The sequence below is a fragment of the Zingiber officinale genome, chromosome 8A (assembly GCF_018446385.1).
Source record: "Zingiber officinale cultivar Zhangliang chromosome 8A, Zo_v1.1, whole genome shotgun sequence".
Lineage (NCBI taxonomy): Eukaryota > Viridiplantae > Streptophyta > Magnoliopsida > Zingiberales > Zingiberaceae > Zingiber > Zingiber officinale.
The window spans coordinates 4,679,702-4,691,721 of record NC_056000.1 but is presented as its reverse complement, the minus strand read 5'-3'; positions in this window follow the sequence as shown (position 1 = coordinate 4,691,721).

Here is a 12,020-nt window from a genome sequence, read left to right as displayed (position 1 = left end):
ATCTCTTTTTTTTTTTCATTCAAATGTCTAATCTTGTGTCTTGGCTGACCAAATGGCGGTCGAATCTTCCTCCTACTCTCGATTTAGGCGACTACAACACATGATCCCACCTTTATTTTTTTGCTTCAGAGAGGCTAGTCGGCTTGCAATTCAACATTATCCACCTGCTACAGGAGATCCTCCTCTATTTGTTCAGACTGAGCCCCGTCCGAGCGACACTTTCTTGTTCTTTCAGTAAGGATTGATAACTTAGCTTTCCTATTATTTCTAACTACGGTCTTTTTTATTTTATACAGCAAACACCCTTTTCCTGGCATTAGTTTATGAACCCCTACAATAGGAGGAAGCCAAGTTAGATCGACAGGAGTAGCTTCTTCTAGCCAAACGAGAAACCAACTTGTTGGTCCTTCTGAGAAAGCATCCAGCAGCCGAGCGGGCGATACCAGTGAAGCGCCAGCTGTAGAAGGGTTACCTTTCGATTTTCTAATTAGGGAATCTTCTGTAAAATAGCTTCTTGAAATCCTACTTTTAACTTCTGGAATGTCTCCACTTATAACTTAAGTTGCTCATTATTGATTTCAAAATTATCGAAAAGTTGTTAAGCCGCTAACTGAGAGTCTGAATAAATTAATACCCGATCGTCCCCCATATACCTTGCAGCCTGCAGACCGACTATCAATGCCTTATATTTTACTTCATTATTAGTAACCCGATAATCTAGCCGAATGGATAATTATAATTTATCCTCCCTAGGTGACATTATAAGAATGCTCACCTTGTTTCCTTATCATATGGATGACCTATCCACATATATTTTCCAGGCTTCCCTTGGCTCTGGGCTTTACATTTCAATTATAAAATCCGCTAAGGTCTGAGCTTTGGTGACTGTTCTAGGTTGGTATTATATGTCATACTCACTGAGTTCAGTGATTCACTTAATCAATCTCCCTGAGGCATCCGGGTTGATGAGCACTTGGCTCAGGGTGCTGTTAGTCAATACGATGATAGGGTGAGAGAGAATATAAGAACACAATCTTCGAGTGGCTAATACTAGCTAATATGCCAATTTCTCCAGAGTGGTAAAGTGGCATTCAATATCATTTAATAAATGACTCAAGAAATATACAAATTGTTATTCTTTCCCCTCTTGTCTTACTAATACCGACCCGGTGACACTCTCCGTAGTGGATAAATATACCCACAAAAGCTCACCCACTATTGGTTAGCAAGTACAGGTGTCTTGTAGGGCTTACACCTTACTCGAGTCAACTTCGATTCCCCGCTCTGTAACTATGTAACCCAAGAAACGTCTGCTCTTAGCTTAGAATAGACATTTTCTAGGGTTGAACTTGAACCCATTCTCCTGTAATATTCAGTAAGTTTCATCTATGTCGGTACATAAATTGACCACATAGAGTGACTATATCAGGATATCATCCACGTATACCACCATATTGTGTCCGATCTGCTTCCAGAATACTTTATTCATGAGCTATTGGTAAGTAGCTCTTGCATTCTTTAGTATGAACGACATAATATTGTAACAATAGGTTCTTTTAGTAGTAATAAAGCTAACATTTTCCTGGTCATCTTTGGTTTGTGAGACCTGATGGTAACTTTGGTATGCATCCAGCATAGATATTAGTTCATAGCCGGAGGTTGAGTTCGCTACCTGATCGATACGGGGCAAGGGATAATAGTCCTTGGGGCTAGCCTTATTTAGATCCCTGAAGTCGATAAAGACTTGTCATTTATTCCCATGACCAACTAACTTGGGAACTCTACTTCACGAATATATTCGATCTCCAGCAATTTGTCTAGCTTCGCCCAAATGATTTTATTCTGATCGGCCCCAAAGATTTGCTTCCTTTGCTTGATCAGCTGGGCATCCAGGCGGATGTGGAGCACATGCTCCATAACCACTAGCAATATGCTCTTGATTTCCTTGGGCATCCAGGTGAAGATGTCAGTATTATGCGTCAGACAGGCAACAAGCTCTGCTTTAAGTTTTGGGGCTAGGTTGGCTGCTATATGGGTTGTGGCTTCTGACCAGCCTAGCTGACTGTACTTCCTCCTTTTCTTCATAGATTAGTGTCGACGGTGCTTCGTGAATGGAGTTAACCTCCATTCACTAACTCTTTCAAGATGCGTTGGCCTCGATCCTGATGATATCGACATAGCACTTACGTGCCACCAATTGGCTTCCTTTGATTACCCTGACTTGATCATCTACGGAGAATTTAATCTTCTAGCAAAAAGTTGAGAAAACCACCTAAAACTCATTCAAGGCCGGCCCACCCAAAACTACGTTCTATGCTGAGGGTGCATCCACCACGATGAAGGTCGATCAACATATCCTCATTCAGGCCAGATCCTCTGGACCACTTTTGCGGTCCAGAGGATGCTCCCTATGTATGTATTGGTGGAGATGCATGGTCTCCACTTGTAAAATAGGTGGGGACCATACATCCCCACTAATGCATGGAAAGGGAGCATCCTCTGGACCGCAAAAAGCGGTCCAGAGGATCTCCTCTCATCCTCATTAGGGGCTCCTCCCCCAAGGATATGATTTACTTAATTTCCAACCGATGGGCATGTGACTTTCTTACTTTATTGGAGTCTCTATCGGTTGGACCTCCTGCAATCATACCAATATCCTCCAAACAGTATTATTATGATTTTCTTCTTGCCACGTTGGGAGATGCTCCTATTCAACTCGGGCGGGGGCCTAGGTCTGATTCTCTTGCTAATGTTGGTCCGCATTGGGCCGGCTAGAAGAGGGGTTGAATAGTCCTGCGAAAAAAAAAATAACCCTTCTCGAACTTTCAATAGATCACTTGCATAAATAAATTAACTAAATAGAAACTAAAAGAAGAGGAAAAGGGTTTTTACTTGATTACAATCAGGGAGATTGTTAATCTAAGGAAAGTGTCACACTACTATCTCCTTCAGGCGGAAAAGCCTCTTACAGCAGTGAAAGCGCAAAAAACAAAAGCTAAACTAACAAGGAAGTGCACAAGTGTTGGAATACAAAATTCTTGAGTTGATTGAAAACTTCTGGACCAAGGCTGTATTTATAGTCTTGGTCGGGGCGCCTGGAAGGGGTCCAGGAGCCTAGGAGGGGATAAACTTTTATTCCCTTCACAACGGACCACATTTGACACGATCTTGGTCAAAATCCAACTCCGGGTGCCCGGACCAGTAAAGTCAACAAGGTTGACTTTTGGTCCAGGTCCTCTGCTCCGGTGCTGCTCGCCTCGGTCCGGGTCTTCCGCTCCGGCTCCGCTCACTTGGGTGATTTCAGCTAACCGAAATAAGGCTCACCAGAACCCAATTTTGGCCTTCTCGAGCAACCTTCTGCTCCGGCTTCTCGTCCCTCGAAAACGTCGCGTGCCTCCTTCTCGTCCGCCCGCGTACTCTTCCGCAACACCTCGTCCCTCGGACGCACCAAGCCCGTCGACTCTCTCCCGTGTCGTCCTTCTCGCTAGCTGTGTCTATTGCTCGACTCTCTGTGCTCCTAAGCTCCTGCACACTTAGACACAAGGTTAAAAACACGACAGGACCTAACTTAACTTATTGATCACATCAAAACAACCTTGGGATTCCATCAATCTCTCCCTTTTTTATGCGAGCAACCCAAGTTAAGATAGGATAAATAGACGTAAAAATGAAATAACTAATATTGTAATAAAGTGCAAAAGATAGAAAAATTATAAAAAATTGGTCTACCTCCCCCTAGACTTATATTTTTCCTTCTCCCCCTTTGATCACATAAAAAATGGGGTTTCAAAAAAAATCTAAGGATTAAAACTTAGAAAGTTTTGAAAATTATTTCCAAGATTTTCAGAAAATATTTCTAAATGAAAGAAGATCTCAAAGAAAAATTAATTTTGAAAACTTAAGCAAGAAAATTTTTCTAAGTATATATATATATATATTAAATTTTAAAAAATTATTTCAAAGACTTTTTAAAGCACTTTAATTCTTTATCAGAAAGTTAATTAAATATTTCATTTCAATATTTTAGTTTCCAGACAGTGCGCGAGGTACTAGGTCTTCTTAGTTATTGGAACAACAATCACTTTCTTAGACAAAGCCTCATAAAAAAATTAGCTGTTTAATTTTCTCGCTGAAAGCGCTAAAAATTATTAGTTCAAATTAGACAAGACTTTGGAACCCATATAGGTTCCTGTAACGACCCACCTTCTACTACTAGGCTGTAAGGCCGATCGCTACAGTTATGCTATGCTATACTGCGCGGAAAGCTGGCCTAATTTAAAATTTTACTCTACTAATGACGGATACAACTGATAAGAAAGGTCTAAAGACCTTCTTTGCTGGTATACTTATGCTAAGGAGGGGAAACTGAACATCCCAACCGAGCTAGGGACGAGAAACTAAACTTCCCAACTACCTACAGACCTGCCGATCGATCCACAGACCGATCGGAGCTGCGGTCGGCAGACCGATCAGTGCTAATGAACTGGCAATGCTGAGTCATTAAGGTTCGGTCGACTGATCATGCTTTGATCGGACTCTGGTCTGATCTGTTCTGAACTGATAACTGCTTTGAGTTGATCTGGTTCAGTCGACCGATCATCCCGTTCGATCGGCCGATCGGTCAGAACCTGCAAAACAGTGTTAAGCAGAACATCCTGCAAAACAGATCGATTTCAGCACTTTGGCGTGCCAAAATCTCACACAACAATTCTAAAATCAATGGAAACACTCTAACAATGGCAACTAACATTCTCACATCATAAGAGAAGGGTTCTAAGCATAATAGAGTGCATAGCTAACTAATGCATAGTGATTAACAACTAGAGTGCAAATAACAAAATACTGTAAAGTTCTGATGCTTAAATAAAACTTGCTAAAATCCCTTAGAATCTTTTATTCCAGTTCCTGCCACACACATCTTGATCTGTATTGACCTCCAACCTCCGCTACTGGTCCACTTTTCCTTTACCTTTATCTGCAATATAAGAAAAGTAGTATCTATAAGCTAAAAAACTTAGTAAGAAACCATCTACCTCACAAAAACATGCAACGATGCAAATATGGTTTTAAATCATGCTGTTTAAAACATCTGCTGGATATACTGAATAAACTAAGCATGGCATGGCATATAAGCATACAATCATGGCATATCTAAAGCTGAACATAAAGTCATCATGCATATTCACAGGGAAAAACTAAGCTGATACTAAAAACTAAGCTACGCTAATACTGATCTACTGCCAGAACTGTACTGAATTCATGAACTAATTTCTGAAAGGTTGAAAACCATATACATATAGTAAGTGAAAATACTAAACATGCTGCTGAGGGGCCCGGCAACTGTACGTGCTATGCGCGTCTCTCTAACTAGACCCGGGGTTGCAAGTCCCGAATTTAGTAGAGCTACTAGGCTATCTAAACCTAGGGACCGACTATGGGAGCCCAGCCCAGTACAGTGCCAACTGAAAAGTAAAATACTGAGTATAGCTAAACTGTTCTAAATTTCTGTTTCTAGGTTATCTGAACCTAGAGCTAGGTTGTCTAAACCTAGAGGCGACTGTGGGAGCCCACCCATTGGACCGTAGTCCCATATAAGCTAGAATAAACTGATTTACTAATTTAGATGCTTCTAATGCATTCAACTGTGCTAATAAAAATGCCTAAGTTGCATTCTTTTCTAAACTGGTTCTTTAATCGAACACCTAGTGCGCTTTAACTCCCCTCTCTATTAGGGAGACTACCTTTAGGCACCCAACAGCTTCTAAACCTCCAACTGAAGGAGAAAAGATGTGTCCGGCCCATCTAAAGGTACTCACTAAATCCCTAAACCTGCGAGGAGGGTTAAGTACACCCGATGTGTCGAAAACATACGCATATAATTAAACTAATGCACAGAAAATCACACGGTAGCTATTATACTGCAGGTGAGGGGTTTCTTACCTCCTATTCGTAATTTCTTACGATTCTAATCTCTAGAGTTCCGGTGGAGATGACCTTCTCGACGATCCGCTCACGTCTTCGTGTTCCTCTCGCGGAGAAGAACCTTTTTCGTGTTGGAGTCGTCGCCGGAAAGTGTCCTTGGGGCCCTAGAGAAAGAACCCTAGGTCTTCCTTGGTGTGGCGCCGAAAGAAGAAGGAAGAAAAGGGAGAGGTGGCGTGAGAGGGTTTCGGTGGAGAAGGATGTTGCCGAACCAAGTTCTCAAAATAAACCAACCCCAACTTAACCTTCCTATTTATACTAAGTAATTAATTCGACCAAACCAATTATAAATATAATTGATTCCCTTTTCTTTCAGCACGGCTCTGCTGGGTTCAACTGGTTACTAACATTATCCTTAAGCCATAGGTCTCGGGTTCGATCCCCGCCTAAGCTATTTTGCGGTTCTAATTATTTTTGCTACTTCCGCTACTCGGATTTTTCCGAAAAAATATCTAAAAATTCCAGAAAAATCATAGAATATTTATGAAAGTGTTTTGAGAATTTTCGGGCGTTACAGTTCCAGCCTACAGGATTAACTAAAAATTTCTTAGGGACATACCTTTTTGAAAATTTTCTGATTTGTCCCTGGTGATATCTAAAATACTAATTTAAATTATTATATTTTCTAGAATTTGTATTCGATGAATAAGAATGGTTTTTCAGGTTATTTACTTGTATTTTCAAATTTCCATTTTCTAATTTTAATTATCTAATTCTTCTAATGGGCAAGATTTAGCTAGAATTACTTTTAAGTTTTTATTTTCTTTTTCTAATTTACAGTAATCTTTTGTTAACAATTTAATGAACTTAAATAATTTATCGAGAGGAAGAGATCGTACCTGACTTACCTCGTCAATCTCGTTATCCGAGTCTCCCTCTGAACTGCTGCTTTCTTCCGACGTAGCTCCCCCTTCATCGATGTTCTCGATGCTCATTTCAGAAGAGCTTGAATTGCAGTCGTCGTCTTGATGACTTGCCATTAATGCAAGTCCGGAGAAGGCCTCGAGTTCCGATTCGGACGACGTATTGTCCCACATCGTCTTTAAGACCTTGCGCTTTTGGACAGGCTTCTTACCTTTGTCTTTGTCCTTGTTCCTTAGCTTGGGCCAGTTGTCCTTGACGTGCCCTTCTTCGTTGCAATGGTAGCAGCGGATCGTCCTTTTCTTTCTACCCTGTGAATGGTTAGTATTTCTAGACTTACATAGTTTTCTAAAACCTCTTACCATCATAACTATTTCCTCATCGTCGAGAGAAGACTCTGACTTAAGTTCATCTCTAGATGGTTTGAGGGCGACGTTGTGCTTGGACTCCTTCGTACCTGAGCATCTTGATTCATGCACTTCAAATGTCGAGAATAATTCTTCCAAAGTAATTTTTTTCTAAGTCTTTAGAAATGTAAAAGGCATCTACGACTACTAGTGATGCCCATTTCGTATTTCTAGGAAAAGAATTTAGTGTGTACCTTAGCGAACCTTGATTACTTACCTTTTCTCTGAGATTCGAAAGTTCGGTGATAAACTCTTTAACTCTCCAAGTCGCAGGTTGGTGAGCTGGTTTCGAAGTAGATCCCGTCTTGCGAGCTTGACTTCGGACGTCCCTTCATTTAGCTCAAGGAACCAAAGTTCCTTCGTGGAATCGTAATTGCCGATTCGGTTGACTTCTTGTGGCGGAAGAACGCTCAGCAGATGGTACTCTGCTTTACCGTTTGCCACGTAGTTGGCATGCTCCTTTTTTGTCCACTGATATTTCTCTTTACCTTCTGATGTTGTAAAATCGAATTCCATAATTAACAATAACTCAAATTCCGTTTTAAAAAGTACCTGCATTCGCTTTTTCCATGTAATGAATTCCTCATCAAACTTTGGCGAGTATATGCTCAGTCCGACCATCGTCTTTGCTTCGATAGGCGATTAGTGCTCCTGAAGCGTCCTGACTCTGATACCACTTGTTGATCCGTGTTGGACCAGCTAGAAGGGGGTTGAATAACCCTGCGAAAAATAAAACAACCCTTCTCGAACTTTCAATAGAACACTTGCATAAATAAATTAACTAAATAGAAAGTAAAAGAAGAGACAAAGGGTTTTTACTTGGTTACAATCGGGGAGGTTGTTAATCCAAGGAAAGTATCATACTAGTATCTCCTTCAGGCGGAGAAACCTCTTATAGTAGTGAAAGCGCAAAAAACAAAAGCTAAAATAACAAGGAAGTGCACAAGTGTTGGAATACAAAATTCTTGAGTTAATTGAAAGCTTCTGGACCAAGGCTATATTTATAGCCTTGGTCGAGGCGCCTGGAAGGTGTCCAGGCGCATGGGAGGGGATAAACTTTTATCTCCTTCGCAATGGATCACGTTTGATGCGATCCTGATCAAAATCCAACTCCGGGCGCCCGGACTAGTAAAGTCAACAAGGTTGACTTTTGGTCTGGGTCCTCTGATCCGGTGCTACTCGCCTCGGTCCGGGCCTTCCGCTCTGGCTTCTCTCGCTTGGGTGATTTCAACCAACCGAAATAAGGCTCACCTGAACCCAATTTCGACCTTCTCGAGCAACCTTCCACTCCGGCTTCTCGTCCCACGGAAACGCCGCGTGCCTCCTTCTTGTCCGCCCGCGTACTCTTCCGAGCACCTTGTCCCTCGGACGCACCAAGCTCGTTGACTCTCTCCCGTGTCGTCCTTCTCGCTAGCTGCGTCTTTTGCTCGACTCCCTATGCTCCTAAGCTCTTGCACATTTAGACACAAGGTTAAAAACACGACAAGACCTAACTTAACTTGTTGATCACATCAAAGCAACCTTGGGGTTCCAACAACTAATTCGTTCGAGAGAGCCACTATGAAGGTGCTTGCATGAAGCCAGCCGTAGGTGATGGAGGGATCGATTAGAACCCAGTTGGACCTTCTACTGGTTCCCTCATTTGGTGTGAAGGCCCTTCATCGATGTAGCCAGGCCGTGTGAAAAAGGACCGTTGGCTGCAACTTGTTGTTGCACTAACTTTTAAGCTCAAGTTACTATTAGTAACTCCAAATCTTCCTGTGACAAGGTGACTGTAGTGAATCGTCCAGTTTCATTTATCTCCGTGTTTCAAATTCAGACAAAGTTCCCACAAATGATGTTAAATTTGATCATGTTTGAAAGCGGTGGAGATGGCGTGCTGGGCTGATAGTTCTGTCGCTGACTGGGAGAAGACTCTGGGATGGGGAAGAAACGACACCTGACACACCTTCTTGCACACACCATAAAAAGAGCAAAAGAGAGAGTTAGAGCAAGAACCAGGGAGAGGGTCCCTGGTGCAAGCACTCTGATGTTCAAGTTAGTACAACAACTGAGCGAAAAGTGGAAAATAAGATGAACAGTAAATGCATGCGTCTTCTAATGTTGTAAAGTGTGAAATGACGTACTTGACTAACAAAAAGAACTTTTTATACTGACCCTCAGAATCTCCATAATTATGAGGTGTCAGAGAATATCCGATGTTAGAATATGTCAAGTAATGGAATATATATAACCACCCTTCGAAGAAGGTTTTGTTTAATGCACATGAACTGTCTCTTAGAATTTTCATATTAATGAGATAGCTGAGAATGTCAGATGCTAGAATTAGGGGTGAGCATTCGGTCAAAACCGAACAGACTGAACCGAATAGACCGAAAAGCAAATAAACCGAATTTCTTTTCAACCAACCGAACCGATCGAATTTCCCTATGAAACCGAACCAACCGAACCGATAAGATATCGATTAATTCAGTTTTTGACCGAATTGACCGAATTAACTGAATTTTAAAACCCTATTCAGTTTTACCTTTAAAAAAGATTTTATTTAATTAATTATATTTTAAAATAAAAATTAATTAAAATAATATTCTTATTCGGTTTAACCGAATTACAAAATTCAAAATCGAAACCGAACTGAATTAATCGAAAACCGAACCGAATTTAAAAAAAAAATAAAAAATCGAATTAACCGAACCGAATTTCTAAATTCGGTTGGTTCGATTCGGTTAATTCGATTTTTCCGAATTTTTGTTCACCCCTAGCTAGTATATGCTAAGTAACATCAGGTAATGGAAGCTACATGGACACCCTCAGAAGAAGGTTCTGTTTCCTATATATGCTTTGTTTGAGGAATATTTCTTATTGAATAGATCCTATTCTCTGATAGGTTGTTGGGATTCTCTCATAATGTTGTCTCCTGAAGACAGTCCGATCAACCTAATAACTGACTAACTATATGCTAAGTCGCTTGTACATGAGAAGTGGATAATCGAGCCCCGAAGGCTCGACCGACTTCATAGTCGATTGACCGTATGTAGAGTATTTTGGCACCGAGAGATGGGGAATCATGTCTCAGAAGTCCGACCGACTGTGTACTAAGAGTTGTATCGTAAGAATAAAGAGCTAAGCCCTTAAATTTGATCGGATATGAGATCGACCAATCATATGCTACAGACTTATCTATAAAATATAAGAAGCTGCGTCCCATGGCCCCGGTCAAATTAAAGCCCATCCGAATTTGTACTAAGGTCTTACGATGATTCATCCGAATACTTACAATCTTATTTTAATTATCATCTCACTTTAATTTTAATTCTAACTATCATGTCGTTTTAACCATTGATTTTATCTTAGTTCTGATTCCACTCATAATATTCCGTGCCATGAGCTGCACCCACTTGGGTTGTAATATAGATATATATTTTTATTTAGTAAAACTATTATTTATATATTGTAAATTTAATAATTAAAATGGTTTTTTTCCGCCAACGTTACGTAGGAGGTGCTGCAGAGATGTGACTGGGCTTGCTTTCCATAAATGGAGAGAGTGAGAATGAGGTCGGGGAAGGAGTTATGAGGCGGGACCCACCTCCGTCCTGATCGGGTCAAGAAATAATAGAACAGGCAAGAGGGTTTCGCGTCCCATGCGTCACGTCACTGTGTCAGTATTTTTTAAGCCGGATCATAAAATGAACCGGCAGCAGTCGTATCGCTTCTGGGCCGGTTTAGTTGGATGAGCCAATATTCAGATCAGTCCTCCTGGCGCCTTCCGTTCCAAAATATACCCCTCTCACACTAATTTACTCTTTGTAAAATTAGAGAAAAGCTTTGAGATGCTCTATCGAAACAATGACCCACACACAATGGAAAGCAAGCTCGCTAGGACACGAATTGTTAAGGCATCTAACACGACCATCACATGATGTTTAACTAATTAGGGTTCGCTATAGGACCATCCATGTGACGTGATGAGATTAATTAAGAAGGTATATATATGGACACACAACAAAGAAAGCATCGAAAAGATGGTATTACATTGCTTGGGGATTTTATCTTTGTATCTTTTTCCTTGCAATGAAAGCATCTATCATATATTTTAAAATTTGAGCAATATTGATAGCTAAAATTTATAGCTCGATATAGATTAATGGGTGTTTCGCGATATATGCAAATGGATGGACGAGTAATTAAGTGGCATAGTTCTTTAGATCTTTAGTTAATACGAAATGAAAAATAGCAGCCATTTAATTCATGCTGTTTATTATATATATACAAATAAAAAAATCTAAACAAAATGTAGTTGAAATTAATGGGTTTACATGGCGCCGGAAAATTCGTTGCAGATCTAACGGTCATTTATTAGCCAATTAAATGATTAATCATTCGTTTAGCCAAACGGATTATGGGCCGAGCCGGGTTTAAGGATTTGGGCCCAAAATTAAATGGATCGCGTAGAAATAAACGAGACAGCCCATATGGCCCGCTTACAAGTTTATTCTTCAAATATGAGAAGGAAACAAATAATTAAAAACATATAATTGATTCTTCATTTGTTAACACCGTTAAGTTATTTGATATTAAAATTATAAGAAACTTTCAAACTCGAAAGAATTTTGATGGAGAAATTTCCCCTTAAAATTGACTGACGAACTATATGAAAACCTGACAAGGATGAATTTGTCATGCCTGATGGAGACAACAAAAGCCTTGAGAACGATTCAAAACGTTTATCTTTTGTTTTTTTTACTTACTACAATTGATTGGTAGGTATTT